Genomic DNA, 22,260 nt, shown 5'->3' with positions numbered 1-22,260 from the left:
GACAGGGGGGTAATCAATGACAGGGGGGTGATCAGGGAGTCTATATGGGGTGATCGCCACAGTCATTGATCATTCCCCTGTAAGGCTCCATTCAGACGTCCGTATGCGTTTTGCGGATCCGATCCATCTATCAGTGGATTCGTAAAAATCATGCGGACGTCTGAATGGAGCTTTACAGGGGGGTGATCAATGACAGGGGGGTGATCAGGGAGTCTATATGGGGTGATCACCACAGTCATTGATCACGCCCCTGTAAGGCTCCATTCAGACGTCCGTATGCGTTTTGCGGATCCGATCCATCTATTAGTGGATCCGTAAAAATCATGCGGACGTCTGAATGGAGCTTTACAGGGGGGTGATCAATGACAGGGGGGTAATCAATGACAGGGGGGTGATCAGGGAGTCTATATGGGGTGATCACCACAGTCATTGATCACGCCCCTGTAAGGCTCCATTCAGACGTCCGTATACGTTTTGCGGATCCGATCCATCTATCAGTGGATCCGTAAAAATCATGCGGACATCTGAATGGAGCTTTACAGGGGGGTGATCAATGACAGGGGGGTAATCAATGACAGGGGGTGATCAGGGAGTCTATATGGGTGATCAGGGGTGATCAGGGGCTAATAAGGGGTTAATAAGTGACGGGGGGAGGTGTAGTGTAGTGTAGTGGTGTTTGGTGCTACTTTACTGAGCTACCTGTGTCCTCTGGTGGTCGATCCAAACAAAAGGGACCACCAGAGGACCAGGTAGCAGGTATATTAGACGCTGTTTTGATAACAGCGTCTAATATACCTGTTAGGGGTTGAAAAAATCACATCTCCAGCCTGCCAGCGAACGATCGCCGCTGGCAGGCTGGAGATCCACTCTCTTACCTTCCGTTCCTGTGAGCGCGCGCGCCTGTGTGCGCGTGTTCACAGGAAATCTCGGCTCACGCGAGATGACGCCAATCGGCGTTAGCGTAGCCTGGGGGAGCCGCCGCGATGACGCCTTTCGGCGTTACAGTTGCGGCAACTGGTTAATGGAAATGCCAATGAGGCCTTACCTGTCTTAGATGGTGTGAGAAACATGCATCTGATTAACCTATGTGAGCAACAGTCAAACAGAGAAAGTATATTTTTGTTTCCGTGGTATAACTTGGCTATTTCAGGATGTGCATATGAAGTAGATTGTAAGCTCCTCCTTAGGCCTCTTTCACACAACCGTATGTATTTTGCTGTATTTTGCAGTCTGTTTTTCACGGATCCGTTGATCCTTTTTTTGTTTCCATTGTGTTTCCGTTTCCGTTCCGTATTTCTGCAAAAACATCTCCGTATGGTTTCTGTATGTGATCCGTTTTTTGCGGATTGAAAACGGAAACATAAAATTTTTAACCCCTTAACGACCCAGGACGAGAATGCTCGTCCTAAATCGCCGGCACTTAGCGCTAGAGGACGAGCGTTCTCGTCCTGCAGTTGTCCCCCCCCCCCCCGCGTGCGCTGCAGCGATCAGCGGCAGAGATCCGGCTGTTACTGACAGCCGGATCCCTGCTGCATCCACCAGCATTGGCGATAACGCAGATGCCGGTGGATTAACCCCTCATATGCCGCGGTCAGCGCTGACCGCGGCATATGGGGGGTTTGCGCTCCCTTACCTCATCCATCGGTCCCCGCGCTGCTGTGGCGGGGACTCGATGGTTGCCATGGCAGCCCCAAGCCAAGCATGTACGGAGGCCTAAGAGGCCCAGCCCCCAGGCTGGGTCTCCTAGGGCGGCAAATGTTAGCGTCTTACAGTGTAAGACACTAACAGTTCAATACAGCACAATACACGTGCTGCATTGAAACAGGGATCAGACCCTGTAATGTTGAAGTCCCAGAGTGGGACAAATAATACATTGAAAAAAAAAAGTTTATAAAATTAAAGTTTTCCCCAAAAAATTAAAAGTTTCAAGTAAAAAAAAAAGCGTCCTTTTCCAAAAATAAATTGAATTTTTTTTAAAAAAAATAGGGAAAAGACATATAGACATACTAGGTATCGTCACGTCCTTATCGACCAGCTCTATAAACATATCACATGACCTAACTCCTCAGATGAACACCGTAAAAAATAAAAAAATAAAAACTGTGCTAAATAAACAATTTTTTTGTCACCTTACATCACAAAAAATACAACAGCAAGCGATCAAAAAGGTATACGCCCACCAAAATAGTACCAATATAACCATCACCTCATACCGCAAAAAATGAGCCCCTACCTGAGACAATCGCCCAAAAAATAAAAAAACTATGTCTCAGAATATGGAGACACAAACATCATTTTTTTTTGTTTTAAAAAGCTGTTATTGTGTAAAACTTACATAAATAAAAAAAAAGTATACATACTAGGTATCACCGCGTCCGTATCGTCCGGCTTTATAAAAATATCACATGACCTAACCCCTCAGATGAACACCGTAAAAAATAAAAAATAAAAACTGTGCTAAATAAACATTTTTTGGCACCTTACTTTACAAAAAGCGTAATAGCAAGCGATCAAAAAGTCATATGCACCCCAAAATAGTGCCAATCAAACTGTCATCTCATCCCGCAAAAATCATACCCTACCCAAGATAATCGCCCAAAAACTGAAAAAACTATGGCTCTTAGACTATGGAAACACTAAAACATGATTTTTTTTGTTTAAAAAATGAAATCATTGTGTAAGACTTATAAAAAATAAAAATGTATACATGTTAGGTATCGCCGCGTCCGTGAAAACCTGCTCTATAAAAATACCACATGATCTAACCTGTCAGATAAATTTTGTAAATAAAAATAAAAAAACGGTGCCAAAACAGCTGTTTCTTGTTACCTTGCCTCACAAAAAGTGTAATATAGAGCAACCAAAAATAATATGTACCCTAAACTAGTACCAACAAAACTTCCACCCTATCCCATAGTTTCTAAAATGGGGTCAATTTTTTGGAGTTTCTACTCTAGGGGTGCATCAGGGGGGCTTCAAATGGGACATGGTGTCAAAAAAACAGTCCAGCAAAACCTGCCTTCCAAAAACCGTATTGCATTCCTTTCCTTCTGCGCCCTGCCGTGTGCCCGTACAGCAGTTTACAACCACATATGGTGTGTTTCTGTAAACTACAGAATTAGGGTCATAAATATTGAGTTTTGTTTGGCTGTTAACCCTTGCTTTATAACTGGAAAAAAAATATTAAAATGGAAAATCTGCCAAAAAAGTGAAATTTTGAAATTGTATCTCTATTTTCCATTAATTCTTGTGGTACACCCAAAGGGTTAACGACGTTTGTAAAATCAGTTTTGAATACCTTGAGGGGTGTAGTTTCTGAAATGGGGTGTTTTTTTTTTGGGTGGTTTCTATTATGTAAGCTTCACAAAGTGACTTCAGACCTGAACTTGTCCTTAAAAAGTTGGTTTTTGAAAATTTCTGAGAAATTTCAAGATTTACTTCTAAACTTCTAAGCCTTGTAACGTTCCCAAAAGAGAGAAATTGAAACTTGGAAATTTTGAATGAATTTTTTTTACTCCATTTTACCAGTGTCATGAAGTACAATATGTGACAAAAAAACTAACTCAGAATGGCCTGGATAAGTCAAAGCGCTTTAAAGTTATCACCACATAAAGTGACACTGGTCAGATTTGCAAAAAATGGCCTGGTCCTGAAGGGGAAAATGAGCCCGGTCCTTAAGGGGTTAATCATTACAGGGAGTGCAGAATTATTAGGCAAGTTGTATTTTTGAGGATTAATTTTATTATTGAACAACAACCATGTTCTCAATGAACCCAAAAAACTCATTAATATCAAAGCTGAATATTTTTGGAAGTAGTTTTTAGTTTGTTTTTAGTTTTAGCTATTTTAGGGGGATATCTGTGTGTGCAGGTGACTATTACTGTGCATAATTATTAGGCAACTTAACAAAAAACAAATAAATACCCATTTCAATTATTTATTTTTACCAGTGAAACCAATATAACATCTCAACATTCACAAATATACATTTCTGACATTCAAAAACAAAACAAAAACAAATCAGTGACCAATATAGCCACCTTTCTTTGCAAGGACACTCAAAAGCCTGTCATCCATGGATTCTGTCAGTGTTTTGATCTGTTCACCATCAACATTGCGTGCAGCAGCAACCACAGCCTCCCATACACTGTTCAGAGAGGTGTACTGTTTTCCCTCCTTGTAAATCTCACATTTGATGATGGACCACAGGTTCTCAATGGGGTTCAGATCAGGTGAACAAGGAGGCCATGTCATTAGATTTTCTTCTTTTATACCCTTTCTTGCCAGCCACGCTGTGGAGTACTTGGACGCGTGTGATGGAGCATTGTCCTGCATGAAAATCATGTTTTTCTTGAAGGATGCAGACTTCTTCCTGTACCACTGCTTGAAGAAGGTGTCTTCCAGAAACTGGCAGTAGGACTGGGAGTTGAGCTTGACTCCATCCTCAACCCGAAAAGGCCCCACAAGCTCATCTTTGATGATACCAGCCCAAAACAGTACTCCACCTCCACCTTGCTGGCGTCTGAGTCGGACTGGAGCTCTCTGCCCTTTACCAATCCAGCCATGGGCCCATCCATCTGGCCCATCAAGACTCACTCTCATTTCATCAGTCCATAAAACCTTAGAAAAATCAGTCTTGAGATATTTCTTGGCCCAGTCTTGACATTTCAGCTTGTGTGTCTTGTTCAGTGGTGGTCGTCTTTCAGCTTTTCTTACCTTGGCCATGTCTCTGAGTATTGCACACCTTGTGCTTTTGGGCACTCCAGTGATGTTGCAGCTCTGAAATATGGCCAAACTGGTGGCAAGTGGCATCTTGACAGCTGCACGCTTGACTTTTCTCAGTTCATGGGCAGTTATTTTGCGCCTTGGTTTTTCCACACGCTTCTTGCGACCCTGTTGACTATTTTGAATGAAACGCTTGATTGTTCGATGATCACGCTTCAGAAGCTTTGCAATTTTAAGAGTGCTGCATCCCTCTGCAAGATATCTCACTATTTTTGACTTTTCTGAGCCTGTCAAGTCCTTCTTTTGACCCATTTTGCCAAAGGAAAGGAAGTTGCCTAATAATTATGCACACCTAATATAGGGTGTTGATGTCATTAGACCACACCCCTTCTCATTACAGAGATGCACATCACCTAATATGCTTAATTGGTAGTAGGCTTTTGAGCCTATACAGCTTGGAGTAAGACAACATGCATAAAGAGGATGATGTGGTCAAAATACTAATTTGCCTAATAATTCTGCACGCAGTGTATTGTTATTTACTGCAATGTTTGTAAACAGTAAACACATGGGCAAAGTGGGCATGGATCTGCAAAATACGGATGACATAAGGATGTGTTCCATATGCATTCCGTATTTTTTGTGGACCTAATAACTTGAATGAAGCGACAGAATGTTATTTGCGGACAATAATAGAACAAGCTCTATCTTTTAGCGGAACGGATATACGGAAATACGGAAACGGAATGCACACGGAGTACATTCCTTTTTTTTTTTTGCTAAACAATTGAAATTAATGGTTCCACATACGGACTGCAAACGGAAACCGCAAAAAGGGAACGGAAACTGAAAAAAAATACGTTTGTGTGAAAGAGGCCTTAATGAAATAGTTATGTATTATGGTTCATTTGTAACATTTATGTTCTGGAAATGTAGTGTGTGTCCCTTTTTAAGGGTACTTTCACACTAGCGTTTAAGTTTTCCAGTATTGAGTTCCGTCATAGGGGCTTAATACTGGAAACAAACGGTTCAGTTTTATCCCCATTTATTGTCAATAGGGACAAAACTGAACAGAACGGAATGCTCCAAAATGCATTCTGTTCCGTTTAGTTGCGTTCCAAGACCGGATAGCAAACCGCAACATGTTGTATTTTTCTTTCCATCCTGGGATGCGGATGCAAGACGGATCCGGCATTACCCCAATGCAAGTCAATGGGGACGGATCAGTTTTCTCTGCCACAATCTGCCACAATAGAAAACGGATCCGTCCCCCATTGGTTTTCAATGGAGTTAATGACGGATCCATCTTGGCAATGTTAAAGATATGTTAAAGATAATACAACCGGATCCGTTCATAACGGATGCAGATGGTTGTATTATCAGTAACAGAAGTGTTTTTGCTGGACCCTGCCGGATCCAGCATAAATGCTAGAGTCAAAGTAGCCTAAGAATTTGATCCTGGCTCTTGTGTACTTAAGAGCACCTATGGAATGTGCTAGGATTCCATCTTCAGTTCAGAGTTTGAGCTGGCCACTGGGGGAGCTGCTTGCTACCAAGGTAGTTGCAACTATCCCTACTACCTCTGAGAATTTTTTTCTTTCCTATTTTTTTGTTTAATCAAAATAAATATGAGCGTTTGTTTTGCCAAAAATTCTGTGAAGAATTTTTTTGTATGGCATATACACCCACATCTTGATATTCTTCTAGGTACACTTGCACACAGTTTTTGAAGGAACTCAGCAGAGGTTGTTCCAAACATCTTAGAGAACTAACCACAGATCTTTTATGGATGTAGGATTGCTCAAATCCTTTTGTCTCTTTATGTTATACCAGACATACTCAATGATGTTGAGATCAGAGCTCTGTGGGGGCCATATCATCACTTCCAGGACTCCTTGTTTTTCTTTACATTGAAGATAGTTCTTGATGAAATTGGCTGTGTGTTTGGGGTTGTTGTTCTGCTGATTGGAGCCGAACAGACATCTCCATGATGGTATTGCGTGATTGATAAGTTTAAAGGGGTTGTGAAAAAATGCAGGCTGTAGGGATCTGCCCCAATGGTAGCCTTCAGATAAGAACACAGCAGCAGCTTTTTAGCGGTGAAAGCAAAGCAACGGTTGTATTTTATAAAGTCAACAATAAAGTCCTGTATCTTTAGCACAACATAGGTATGGTATTGCACAGTACCGTAATCCCATGGGGTGTATGTGGACCTCGTTTTGTCCTCAGTCTTTCAGGCACTGCAACTCCAGCTCAGACTGGACCCCACACAGCACGCCACAGAGATCCACTGTCAGAGAGGTAATCACCACCACCTGACACTGCTGGCTATTTTGTAGGCCAGTCAAGACCCTACTATGACTACTCCCAGTAAGAGCCATCCCGGATCAGATATTCACAGCTATACTAAATAACAAAGTGTCAACCACCTACTGCCGCTGACACATCTGAAATACTGGCTCCTACTTCACCGAGGCCAGGAACCTCATTGACACATATCTACCTTGTGCATACTTCCCCCCTCTACCCAAAGTCAGGGGGTCTGGGCAATTTCATTCCGTTGCAGCTTGCCTGGCCTATGCTCCACAGAAATCCAGCCAGAAACCAGTGGGTGACCCGGGAATTGTTACCTTTTTTCTCCCTTAGCCATTTCAGAGGGGCATGATCAGATACCAACTTAAATTTCCACCCCAAGAGGTATCGGAGGTAATCAAGTGCCCACTTAATGGCCAAGCATTCTCTCTCAATTATAGAATAATTCTGCTCTGCCGGGGACAGCTTTCTGCTGAGATAGCACACGGGATGCTCCCCCCCCCATTTATGACCTGAGACATCACCGCCCCTAGGCCTACCTCTGATGCATCTGTCTGAATGATAAACTCTCGGGAGAAGTCAGGAGCTACCAAGACTGGCTGTCTACAGAGGGTCGACTTAAGCTTCTGGAAGGCCTCTTCAGCCTCGAGGGACCACTTGATCATGGCATACTTTCCTCCATTTGTAAGGTCGGTCAGAAGTTCTGCTATTTCCGCAAACTTGGGGACAAATCTCCTATAATATCCCACAATACCAAGAAATGCCTTAACCTGTTTCTTGGTAAGTCGGCGGGGCCATTCTTGGATAACTTCCACCTTATTTACTTGGGGTTTTATTACCCATCTCCCCACGATGTACCTCAAGTTCCTGGCCTCTTCCATCCCCATGGCACACTTACTTGGATTTATAGTGAAGCTGGCCTTTCTCGCATCCAGGTCGGCTTGAATTTTACTGAGGTGACTCTCCCACGACTGAAGATCACTATGTCATCCAAGTTAGCTGCCGCATATTCCCTGTGTGGGCGTAAGATCTGGTCCATAGCCCTCTGAAAAGTGGAGGGGGCCCCTTGCAAACCGAATGGCATCCTTATTTACTGGAAGGACCCTTCTAGTGTGGAAAACTCTGTCTTTTCTCTATATTCTTTCGATACAGGAATTTGTCAGTACCCCTTGGTAAGATCTAGGGTAGTTATATAGCGAGCTGGCCCTAGTCTCTCAATAAGCTCATCCTGTACAACAAGTTTCAATTCATGACAAAGTGAGGGTACCTTTCATCTGCCCCTGGCTCTTGAGGTGGCCCATTGATTACCCCACATTATTTAAGGCCCCTTTTAAAGTCTCATCTCAGAGTTGGGCGATCCCAAAGTTTCCCCGAGATACTTCTAAATCAGGGACCATCTCCTCAAGGACAGATTCCTCCTCATTATCACCTACCATGGCCGAGAACGTAAATTCAGGGGACCATCTCAGTGTCAATGAGCACGGGCTGTCTTTGCACGCAGGACGTTGTTGCGGTACTGCCCTGGCCCAAAGATCCCAGAACAAAGGACAATCCCAGCCAATGATCATCTTGTGCATCAGCCCCTGCACAACCCCTACCTGGTTGGACAATGTACCCTCCTCTGTCTTTAAGGTGAGCCAGCTATGGTGTTCTCCACTGCATAATATTTCTCTACCAAGCCTACCAAGTCATCCGCAATCTACAGGTTTCTTTGTGAAACCCAGCACTGCTCTGGCTTGGAGAGAGCGTACATGAAGCGGTCCATTATGACCCGCTCCACCATTGTGACTGCAGAACAGACATCCGGCTGTTGCCATTTCTGTATGAGGTGCAGTAGGTCAGACATTTGGGACCTCGGGGGCTTGTCTCTCCTTAGCCCTCATTGATGCACCCTCTGAGCCCAGATTGTGAAGGTTACCCCCAGACGTGCCAAGATCTCTGCTTTTAGTTTGGGGTGTTCCCGTGCATCCTGCAATGACAAGTCATAATAAGTAGGGTTGAGCGAACCCGAACTGTAAAGTTCGGGTTCGTACCGAACTTTAGGATTTTTTTAACCCAGGACCCGAACCCGAACATTTCAGTAAAAGTTTGGGTTCGGGTTCAGTGCTCTCTTGATGCTTTTTGAAAGGCTGCAGAGCAGCCAATCAACAAGCGTTTAACTCTGTGCCCTTAGAAGCCATCACAGCCATGCCTACTAATGGCATGGCTGTGATTGGCCAGTGCAGCATGTGACACAGCCTCTATATAAGCTTGAGTCACGTAGCGCTGCACGTCACTCTGCTTTTACTAGTGTAGGGAGAGGATAGGACAGAATCTGTGATCAGAACTCAAATCTAACTCAGCGATCTACATACATTTAGTTGTGTAGGTGCAGTGCACAATCTTTTTACCCTGCCAGTGACAGAAAAAAAAAACTTTTATCCGTCTATTAGTTAGGTGGGCGGCGGCGGCGGCCATTTTATGCAAGCTCAGTGCACCAGCACTGCATCTGAGCTTTTGTGACATTCAAATCCAAGCTTGAAATACTGCACTAATAATCTGGTTTTAAAAAAATCACCCTTTTTTTGGCAATATAAAACATCTGGTGCATTTGCAACATTAGTCAGTGTGCAATTTAGCATCAGCACGTGTTAATTCAGGGGTTATATACAGCTTTCATTTTCAGTTAGTTAAAAAATACACTTTTTTGGCAATATCCAACATCTGGATTAGTCAGCGTGCAATTTAAGCTAGAAATACAGCCATAACTTTCTGGTTTTTTTAAAACACCATTTTTTTGCAAAATACACAATTTTACAGCCCTTGCAGCATCAGCGCGTGGTAAATTCAAGGGTTATATACTGCTGTCATATTCAGTTATTAAACAAACACCGGTTTTCGGAAAAAAAGTTTATTTTGCAGCCTTTGCTGCATATGTAATGCACCTCTACGACTGGTGAGGCCTGAACAAGTACAGGCGATAGTAGATTGGCTTGCTGACAGTGCCTCCAGTTCCTTCACATTGTCTCCCACCCAGTCTCCTGCTGAAAGATCAGAGTTGGCACCTGCAGCCGATGTCCATCAGTCTTTCACCTCACCCCCTTGCAAATCAGCCAAGTAATCTGAGCCCCAAGTCATGCAGCAGTCTCTTCTGCTTTTTGATGACTCTGTTAGCAGGGTTTCCCAGTGCCATCCTCCTATCCGTGACCCAGAAGTGGAAGAGATTGAGTGCACCGATGCCCAACCACTTATGTTTCAAGATGAGTACATGGAAGGACCATCCCAGATCCCAACTGCTGGGGCTTTCGAAAGTGTGCAGACCGACAAGGAGGGCAGGGGTGAAGATTGGGTGGAAGATGATGTGAGGACGATGAGGTCCTCGACCCCACATGGAATCAAGGTCACGCGAGTGACCTATGTAGTTCAGAGGAATAGGCGGTGGTAGCACAGAGCCACCAGCACAGCAGAAGAGGGAGCAGGGTGCAAAAGCGGAGCGGCCGTACCCTAGACAATACGCCTGCTATTGCCCACCGCAGCAAGGGACCGAGCTCACCAAAGCCAGCTCCAAGGAGTTCCCTGGCGTGGCAGTTCTTCAGACAATGTGCTGACGACAAGACATGAGTGGTTTGCACGCTGTGCAATCAGAGCCTGAAGCAAGGCATAAACGTTCTCAACCTGAGCACAACCTGCATGACCAGGCATTTAAGTGCTAAGATTGAGCTGCAGTGGAGTAGACACCTTAAAAACCAAGAAAGGTCTCTGGCTCCTCCTGCTTCCTCTTCTGCTGCAATCTCGGTCTCTTCATCCACCTCTGGAGTCACAGTGCCACCTGCCACCCCGCAAACAGAGGATTTGCCAGCAACACCACCACCTGGGTCACTAAGCATCTCCACAATGTCCCACGGAAGCGTTCAGCTTTTCATCTCCCAAACACTGGAGAGGAAGAGGAAGTACCGCCCTACCCACCCACGATCCCTAGCCCTGAATGCCAGCATTTCTAAATTACTGGCCTTTGAAATGCTATAATTCCGTCTGGTTGAGACGGATAGTTTTAAAGGCCTTGTGGCGGTGGCTGCACTGTGCAACGCCATCTGTGGCAACGTGCACCTCACTACGGATACGTGGACCAGTAAGCACGGTCAGGGATGTTATATCTCCATAACAGCCCAATGGGTAAATGCAGTGGCGCCTGGGCCTGAGGCGGATAGCAGTTTGGCACATGTCCTTCCACCACCGAGGATTGCAGGGCGTTTCAGTTTGCCTCCAGTTGCTTCCTCCTCCTACTCCGTTTCCTCATCCTCTTCCAGCTCTGAGCTGACGAGGTGGAGGATGAGGAGGAGGAGATGGAGGAGGAGGAACCATGTTCACAGCAGGGTGGCACCCAGACCAGCTCATGGCCATCACTGGTGCATGGCTGGGGGGATACAGAGGACACAGAAGAATACACCTCCCACAGAGGACAGCTGTTCGTTGCCTCTGGGCAGCCTGGCACACGAGCGATTACATGCTGCAGTGTCTCCGCAACGACCGCCGAGTTGCCCACATTCTAACTTGTGCTGATTACTGGGTGGCCACGCTGCTGGATCCCAGTTACAAGGACAACGTACCGTCCTTAATTCCCTCACTGGAGCGTGATCGTAAGATGCGCGAGTACAAGCGCACGCTGGTATACGCGCTGCTGGTGGCATTCACACCTGACAGCAGGGGGCACAGTGGAAGCACAAGGCGAAGGCAGAGGAAGAGGTCGCCAACACACCTGGGGCACCGCCAGCACCTCAGAAGGCAGGGTTAGCATGGCCGAAATGTGGAAAAGCTTTGTCAGCATGCCACAACAACCAGCATCACCAGCTGATATGGAACGTCTTAGCAGGAGGCAGCATTTCACCAACATGGTGGAGCAGTATGTGTGCACATGCCTACACGTACTGAATGACGGGTCTGCCCCCTTCCACTTCTGGGTCTCCAAATTGGGCACATGGCCTGAGCTTGCCCTTTACGCCTTGAAGGTGCTGGCCTGCCCTGCAGCCAGTGTATTGTCTGAACGTGTGTTTAGCACAACTCGAGGGGGTTATCACAGGTTATATTTCCCAATGTTTTGGGGTGTACCATAATTTAAAAAAATAAAAATAAATTTAAAACTAAAAAACTGTGTAGGCTACCTCCTCCTCCTCCACCGCCGCTTCCACCTACACCGCCACATCCACCGGGAACAAACATTATGCTAGTTCCTAAAAATCTGCCCATGTAAATGTGCTGCCAATCACAGCAGCAAAATGCTCATTAATCAGGTGAAATAGTCACTGAGATGGCACATTATATCATTGTTTCTGGGCAGCAGATTGTGCTGTCTAACCAGCTCTCTGGTTCCTAGAATCATTGAATCTGGATGAGCGAGTGATGACAGTAGTGATCGCTCGTCCCCACACAGTCGAGATGATTTCTGGATGTAAATTCAGCACTTCACCTTCACTAACAAGCAGGCAGATATCTGGAAAACAGTCCCTTCCCAATGACTGCTTGCAAATGTGCCAGTGACAGTACACTGGATGGTTGGTGCAGAACAATATACAAATTTTTAGGAATATGCAAAACATTGAGTGATGTCACATCTGTGATGTCTGTTCGAAGACAGCAGAACACTATCAGCACCTGGAATAAAACGATTAAATATTTTGAAGAATGTGATGAATTTTATTGCTTTATAAATTAACGGAAATTGAATTGTATAGCTGCAGCAACACTCACAACAATGGCTGACACTGACTGAGTCTGACTACTTTCTCTCTCTACAGTATATCTCCTCATATATTTATTGTAAGTCTATCTATTCTATTCTTTTCTTACTATGAAACAAACTCGCTAACACTAACCCAATATCTATCTGTATTCTAAATCGATCTCCACAAAGCAGCAGCATTTCCTGGTTAGGCTGTTTTATCATGGCTATGCGTTACAAACTTACCTGTCCAGGCTCCAGCGGCGAGATCTCCAGCTTTGGCATGACCACACCGAGAGAGATGTGCTAGTAAGCCACGCCCCCTGGTGACACAACAGCGTCCATAGTGGCAGGATGCTCATGACTCAAAAGTTTCACACTTTCTGAAATCCAAAATTTTGGATCCAAATATGATTCCTGAATAGATTTGCTGATCGCTAATGATGGTTTATTCAAGAAGATAAACCTGCTTTGCCAAAACAACCAGCCAGTGACTGATATTCTCATTAGAAATGCAACTTTTCATTTTACAGCAATATTTGTCAACAGATTTGTACCTTTGAAACTAGATGACCTGTTGCATGTGTGCTTGGCAGCTGTATTGTAAGGGTATTTTCAAGTACTGATTGGATCTATCCCCTTTACTTTTGTCTCTTTTATATTACTTTTAGTATTCTGTGTAAGGATATTACTTGTAATTCCTGGTAATGTATTAACCATCCCCCATTGTGCTGAGAAGGCTACATCCCTAAATGATCTCAGAGACATGTGTGATGCATACTGGTAGAGGGACTGATGGGAATAGCTGTGGTCTGCACTAACAATTAGGGGGGACTCCACTTGCAACTTCTTCCTAGGTAGGATGTAAGTATGTATTTGTCTTATTTCTTGTACACCCTGAGGAGTCGGTCATGTGTTAAAATGTGTTAGACAACCATGTGTTATACCGTGGCTGACTGGAGCTCTACCCCATATTGCATATTTAGGCTAGTGATGTTTATTTACTTTTTATTATTCTGTATGTGATTTGTCTATGTTATCTTATATTTAATAACACTTAGTAAATATATTTATTCACTTAGCCTGCATAAGCTTATTCATTCTCAAATCTTTTGAATTCACATTTTGAAACAACTGAAGAGATCTGTGTTGGTCCCATGTTCATATGTGCTCACATCGCTGAGAAAAATGAAGTTTTAATATATGCAAATAACACTGTAGGAGCAACAGGGGCGTTGCCATTACACCTAGATGCTCTGCTCTCTTTCTCTGTAACTGCCATGCACTTTGATTGACTTTAGTAGAAGTCAGGGCCGGCTGTGATGATGTTTACACTGCCTGCAGAGGGCAGGGCAGTTGCACAGAGAGCTGAGGCTCTAGGAGTTACAGCAATACCCCTGTTGCTCCTAGAGGCTCATTAGGATAATGAGCCTCTAGGAGCGCACATGTAACAGGTCAGCCAGTTTCATGTAACAGGTACAAATCTGCTGACCGATGCCCGTTAAGGTCTCACATAATATTTTTACTGTACCACAATTGCTCTAGAAGTTACCTGCACAAGCTAATATTGAGAGTGATCATTATTCCTAATTTGATATGGCAAGCATTATGAGAATGCAGCTATGGTTAACATATGAAAATGTTATAAATATATTTAGTCTCCCATTTCTGCTAGCCTTGGGAAATAAAGGTGCTAAAGAATGAAAAACAGTTGGAGCTTTAAAATGCTCTACACTTTCCCGATGTCTTTTGGATGATTGATCTAAATGTAGTTCATCATTGATTTCTCCCAGGGCAGTACCACCCTGTGAGCACTAGATCAAGAACTGCTTCTCTTGATGGATTATACTAATATATCATCCAAACGTAGTCAGGGTCATGATATGTTCCACTAATGCATCTTCCCAGTGAGGACACTATTAAGATTTATTATTTGGAAGACTGCAACATTCGGAACAAGTTGGCTTAATTGGAAAAGAAGTGTCCGTGAGGTGACATATTTAAAGGTATATGTCTTGATATACAAGACACATTTAGATTCGGGAGGAAAATATGACACCCAGCACAAATTTATGGTTTAACTTTTCATTTTCATTTGCTAATGATCACTAAGTCAATATCTTCCCCACAGCCAGCTGAAGTTGACTGCAACTATTTGTAGTTAAAGTCTATGTTCCTAAGAACCCACTTAAAGGGGGACTGTCGGGTGTACTTTAGACATTAAACCATTAACAGAGCAGGGTAGAGTACTCAAAAACATATACAGACATACTTTTGTCGCCTTTGTCACCTTTGATTGACTTATCATTGCAGAGAAAAAAAATCTTTTTATCAGTTATGCAAATTAGATGCCAATTTCTCTGAGGGTGGCCACAAACCTGGCAATGGCTCTGGCTCTCCTGAGTAAACCTTGTTAGAAGTGGCTTAAAATAGTTGCTCAATTAGGGCATATGGGCATCATATTAAATGGTTTGTTGCGTAGGTTACCCATATTTTACCAAGAGAGGAGACCAAGAGTAGGGCCACACCATTTTTTATTTACTGCATTGGATATATGTGAATAAATAGAACTTCTCTGAGCATGCCAGTTAATTGCAAAGGGACTCAGTTGTTGACCTATCCCTTTAAGAAGTGAATATCTTGTTGAGAATCTGCTCTTAATAACAAAATAATAATAACAGTAATAATAATAATAATAATAATATATAACTAAACACAAAGCCATAAAGCAATCAAGCATGACCTGTAATGTGTTCAAACCATGACATCTATAATGTAAGGGGATCCCAAAGCCTAACATCTCATTTATGCCCTTAAGGGAGTAACTGAAACCATATGCTTTTTTTCTACTGAATGTGGCCCTGTGATAGAAAAAAAAGTCATGCTTACACCTCTCCCCTCTTTCTTTCACACCTAAGGGCATAATCAGATGAGAGTCATCTGAAACTTATCCATGTTCTGGCCAGTAAATACAGATGAGTTTTTAAAGGGCATCTTTTGTGTACTGTCTATTTTCTTGCAGACCCATTCACGTGAAGGGAGTCTTGAGTAAAATTCAGAGTGCAATGACCGCATGGGTCACTGCTAAATGGGATTATGTGACTACTGTGTTTATTATGTCCTGCAGGCTGTATATGGGAGAAATAGTTAATCTCTAGTCCTAAACTCAGTTGCTAGGTGTAGGCTGGTCCCGCCACTCTGAGCTGAGAGTTGGAGGATAGAGTACAGCCAGCAGTTGATTAGTGTTCAGCAACAGTAGCTAGCTGGTGTCTGATAGAAAAGCAGCAGACAGAGTTATAACAGCTTTGCAAGCTGAAAGTGACTAAAAACCTGTGCCAGCCTCTGTGGGAGAGCAGATTTGAACTTTGCAGAAGGTTGAGGGCTATGACAAAAGGGGAAGTGCATGGACAAAGAGCCAGTAAAGGTAACGCATGTATTGAGACTGTGGACTTCACTGCATTTAGATAAGGATACGCTTCAGGAAACCTGCCATACTACTGAGACAGATTGTAGTAGTTAAAAGACTACACCCTGCAACTAGGCATTGTAGTGCTATACTGAAAGTGAGGATTTATCGTGAGAAAGAATTTGTACCCCCATGGCCAAATTGTGAAGTTTGCTAGGATTAACTGATAAGAGACTCAGAGAGGTACTCATTGTACGGCCTATATTCCTATATACAGTCTTGAGAAAACTGCATGTAACCTGGAAAGACTTGAATATACTTTTGCAAGTGTTTTTCTGTATCTGGCCAAACTGTTTCAGTAAATTACAGTGGACTTCCTACCCTAAAACTGGCCTCATTGCTTGCTTTATCAGCCCGCCAAACCATTTCCCCTTTTGCCATTACTTCAAGGAAGCCCTGCTTTGCACCTCCAAACCCACTGACACCAAGGGAAATGGTCAGGCACCAGGCAGGAGACCCCAAACCAAGATGTGTCCTGAGGGGAAGAACGGGTGCACCCCTCCCATCACTGCACAGCCCAAGGAGCGTCAGAGTCAGGATTGCTACCATGACTACTGTAGAAAGGTGCAAGGGGCCATCATTGATGGAAGGTATATGTCACCAAGGTTCCTAGCTAGTGCTGATTGACACTGTTTGTTGTTAGTATGGCTGTAAAGCCGATCCGGGCCGGCTCTTACTGGGAGTAGCCAAAGTGCTGGGTGGGTGGCTTCTCCCCACGCCCCAGGCCGGGTCTTTATTGGCCTATATAAAACCCAGCCAGCAGTCTCAGCTGGGTGTGGATGATCCTCCATCTGACAGGGAAGCTGTGGAGACTCTGTTTTGGGATCTGTGAATTGGTGCCGTGCTAAAGGCTTGAAAGCCGCATGCTGGAAAAAAAGCACTTAAGACCCCTTTCACACGGGCGAGAATTCTGCGCGGGTGCAATGCATGAGGTGAACGCATTGCACCCGCACTGAATCTGGACCCATTCACTTTAATGGGGCTGATTTTCACGCATCACTTGTGCGTTGCGTGAAAATCGCAGCATGTCCTATATTCTGCGTTTCTCACGCAACGCAGGACACATAGAAATTAATGGGGATGCGTGAAAATCGCAAGCATCCGCAAGCAAGTGCGGATGCAATGCTATTTTCACGCATAGTTGCTAAGGAGACGAGGGATGAGTTACCCGGGACCCCATTTACTTTATTATTTTCCATTATAACATGAAGTTCCGTTTCCAGACAGGTCCTGCAAGAAGAAGAAGAAAGAAGACAAGCACGGCTGCGCGATCAAGTGGATGAGGTGAGTTAAATTTTTATTTTATTTTTAACCCCACAATGGACCTTTTACTTAGCATTCTGAATTAAAGAATGCTATTATTTTCCATTATAACCATGTTATAATGGAAAATAATAAAATATACAGAACACCGATCCCAAACCCGAACTTCAATGAAGAAGTCCGGGTTCGAAGCAGTCAGTTTTTTATCACGCGCGTCCAAAACGCATTGCACCCGCACGATAAAAACTGAACATCGGAACGCAATCGCAGTCAAAACTGACTGCAATTGTGTACCTACTTGCACGATTTTCCCTGATCGCAGACTCAACGCATCTGGACCTAATCCGGACATGCTCGTCTGCAAGGGGCCTAAAGCCTGCTGTGGACGGCTGGGGGAAAGACTGCTAACCAGGTGAAGATTTTGTTCTATGGACATTGCATAGTGTGAACAAACACTACGACTGTGAACGGTCATTTTGTGTTTCCTTGTGTGTGAATAAACACCAAACTGTTCAAATTAAAGATTTATGATTGCCTCTATACTACGTCCGCTAGCCTGTCTACCAGAGCAAAACCATATAATATCCAGTTTAGGAATATTTACTAATAGCTAAACACATCAGTAGCATAAATTAGTTTGGCAAAGCGTATCCATGTTTGGCTACTTTCACACCTGCTCATTCTCTTTCCGCTATTGAGATCTGTCATAGGATCTCAATAGGGGAGGAAAATGCTTCAGTTTTGTCCTCATTGTCAATTGAAATAAAACTGAATTGAAGAGAACCAAATACACCAGAATGCATTCCGTTCCATTTCATTGTGTTCCCATGATGCACACAAAAGCACTGCATGCAACGTTTTTGAGTACGTCCTGGGATGCGGAGCAAGATGGATCTATCATGATTTACAATGTACAGTTGCAAGAAAAAGTATGTGAACCCTTTGGAATGATATGGATTTCTGCACAAATAATAAACTAACAACACACAAATAATTAAATGTTACCATGTTTTTATTGAACACACCATGTAAACATTCACAGTGCAGGTGGAATAAGTATGTGAACCCCTAGACTAATGACATCTCCAAGAGCTAATTGGAGTGAGGTGTCAGCCAACTGGAGTCCAATCAATGAGATGAGATTGGAGGTGTTGGTTACAGCTGCCCTGCCCTAAAAAAAACACACCAGTTCTGGGTTTGCTTTTCACAAGAAGCATTGCCTGATGTGAATGATGCCTCGCACAAAAGAGCTCTCAGAAGACCTACAATTAAGAATTGTTGACTTGCATAAAGCTGGAAAGGGTTATAAAAGTATCTCCAAAAGCCTTGCTGTTCATCAGTCCATGGTAAGACAAATTGTCTATCAATGGAGAAAGTTCAGCTGCTACTCTCTCTAGGAGTGGCCATCCTGTAAAGATGACTGCAAGAGCACAGCGCAGACTGCTCAATGAGGTGAAGAAGAATCCTAGAGTGTCAGCTAAAGATTTACAAAAGTCTCTGGCATATGCTAACATCCCTGTTAGCAAATCTACGATATGTAGAACACTAAACAAGAATGGATTTCATGGGAAGATACCACAGAGGAAGCCACTGCTGTCCAAAAAAAACATTGCTGCATGTTTATAGTTTGTACAAGAGCACCTTGTTTGGAAGAAACACACAACACTATGTGTGGAGAAAAAGAGGCACAGCACACCAACATCAAAACCTCATCCCAACTGTGAAGTATGGAGGTGGGGGCATCATGGTTTGGGGCTGCTTTGCTGCGTCAGGGCCTGGACGGGTTGCTATCATCGAAGGAAAAATGAATTCCCAAGTTTATCAAGACATTTTGCAGGAGAACTTAAAGGGAACCTGTCACCTGGAAAAGACAATTTACACTAATCACAGTACCTTAAAGTATCTCTCATAGTGTGCCCAAAGATGTATTCATATCTTGTTTCTGCGTTGTGCTGTCTCATAAAATCGACTTATAAAACGGCCTCCTTGACTCAACCGTCGGATAAGCCCGCCCCTATGCCGCTCCTCCGCATATTGATGGACAGTTTTCCCCGTAGCCGTGACCGCGCTCTTCTCGCGCATGCGCCGTGCGCGTCCTGCTGCAGCGCGATCCCGGCTACAGCTCCCTCCCACCCTGGCATCTGCATGTTCACTGCGCCTGCGCTGCAGTGCAAGCAGACAGTGATCGTGCTCACGTCGCAGGGGAGAAGTGATGGGTGCGAGCACGCTTTATAGGAATGGTGCAGGCGCAGTGAACAAGAAGATGCCAGGGAGGGAGGGAGCCGTAGCCGGGATTGCGCTGCGGCAGGACGCTCACGGCGCATGCGCGAGAAGAGCGCGGTCACGGCTACAGGGAAATGTATGGGGTTCGGAACCGAGCTTCTGGTCCAGGTCAGTATGCAAGTTCTTAGTCCTTCTTAGTGCCCCTGACGAAGCTCTAGGAGTGAAACCCGGGTCGGGCAGAAGCAGCAGACGCTGGGAATTTTATGTGTTTTAAAAAGTTGTTTTAAGAAAGTTGTCTTGTAAGTATGGACAAATAAAAAGTTTTATACAAGTATATACGGAGCTTCACTATTGCAGAAGCTATTCTTGTCCACAGAAAATTTTCAGGAATCTGAAGAAAAGAAATATAGATTTGTCTGAGGTATACATCATTTGAGTCCGTGTGGGGATCTAACCAGATTGCATGGAAACGTGGCTGTTCTGATAGAACAAGAACAACTTACCGCAGAGGGATTACATTTACGCCTTGTGTGATTCGCATTGTGTGAGTATAATCAGTGGAATGCAGGTTACTGTTACATACGGACTCACACTGTTATAATTCCATTGGTTGCAGGATATCTACTTGAGGGATATTTGCAGCCCTCAGGCTCTCTTTGTAAACGAGGAAGTAAGAAGGACTAAGAACTTTCATACTCACCTGGACCAGAAGCGCGGTCCGAACCCCATACATTGTACCTGTCTATAACGTGATTGAACCCACATCACTTTTCGGACCTGCTGCATAGCATTATTGCGGACTGGTGATATATTTATTTCTTTATTACGGCTACAGGGAAAACTGTCCATCAATATGCGGAGGAGTGGCATAGTGGCGGGCTTATCCGACGGTTGAGTCAAGGAGGCCGCTGCCCCCGTGACTTCAGTACGACTTCTAAAAGGTGCCAAACACAGTTTTATAAGTCGATTTTATGAGACAGCACAACGCAGAAAGAAGATATGAATACATCTTTGGGCACACTATGAGAGATACTTTAAGGTACTGTGATTAGTGTAAATTGTCTTTTCTAGGTGACAGGTTACCTTTAAGGCCATCTGTCCACCAGCTGAAGCTCAACAGAAGATGGGTGTTGCAACAGGACAAAGACCCAAAGCATAGAAGTAAATCAACAACAGAATAGCTTAAACAGAAGAAAATACACCTTCTGGAGTGGCCCAGTCAGAATCCTGACCTCAACCCGATTGAGATGCTGTGGCATGACCTCAAGAAAGCGATTCACACCAGACATCCCAAGAATATTGCTGAACTGAAACAGTTCTGTAAAGAGGAATGGTGAAGAATTACTCCTGACCGTTGTGCATGTCTGATCTTCAACTACAGGAAACGTTTGGTTGAAGTTATTGCTGCCAAAGGAGGTTTAACCAGTTATTAAATCCAAGGGTTCACATACTTTATCCACCTGCACTGTGAATGTTTACATGGTGCGTTCAATAAAAACATAGTAACATTTAATTCTTTGTGTGTTATTAGTTTAAGCAGACTGTGATTGTCTATTGTTATGACTTAGATGAAGATCAGATCACATTTTATGACCAATTTTTGCAGAAATCCATATCATTCCAAAGGGTTCACATACTTTTTCTTGCAACTGTAAGTCAATGGTGACAGATCCGTTTTCTATGACACAAAAAAAAAAAAAAAGATCCGTCACCCATTGACTTACAATGGTTGTTTTTAGACACGGATCTGTCATGGTTGTTTGAGAGATAATACAACCGGATCCATTCATAATGGATGCAGTCCGTTGTATTATCATGATGGAAGTGTTTTTGCTGATCCATGACGGATCCAGCAAAAACGTACATGTGAAAGTAGCATAAGACTCACTCATGCATTGAATCCATGAAAAATAAACTGAGGTGAATGGCATTATACACTCACCTAAAGAATTATTAGGAACACCATACTAATACGGTTTTGGACCCCCTTTTGCCTTCAGAACTGCCTTAATTCTACGTGGCATTGATTCAACAAGGTGCTGATAGCATTCTTTAGAAATGTTGGCCCATATTGATAGGATAGCATCTTTCAGTTGATGGAGATTTGAGGGATGCACATCCAGGGCACGAAGCTCCCGTTCCACCACATCCCAAAGATGCTCTATTGGGTTGAGATCTGGTGACTGTGGGGGCCATTTTAGTACAGTGAACTCTTTGTCATGTTCAAGAAACCAATTTGAAATGATTCGAGCTTTGTGACATGGTGCATTATCCTGCTGGAAGTAGCCATCAGAGGATGGATACATGTTCTCATTCTGTTTACGCCAAATTCGGACTCTACCATTTGAATGTCTCAACAGAAATTTTGGTGAGCTCGTGCAAATTGTAGCCTCTTTTTCCTATTTGTAGTGGAGATGAGTGGTACCCGGTGGGGTCTTCTGCTGTTGTAGCCAATCCGCCTCAAGGTTGTGCGTGTTGTGGCTTCACAAATGCTTTGCTGCATACCTCGGTTGTAACGAGTGGTTATTTCAGTCAACGTTGCTCTTCTATCAGCTTGAATCAGTCGGCCCATTCT

The sequence above is a fragment of the Bufo bufo genome, chromosome 2, assembly GCF_905171765.1.
Source record: "Bufo bufo chromosome 2, aBufBuf1.1, whole genome shotgun sequence".
In the NCBI taxonomy this organism is placed as follows: domain Eukaryota; kingdom Metazoa; phylum Chordata; class Amphibia; order Anura; family Bufonidae; genus Bufo; species Bufo bufo.
This window is presented reverse-complemented; position numbering follows the sequence as displayed.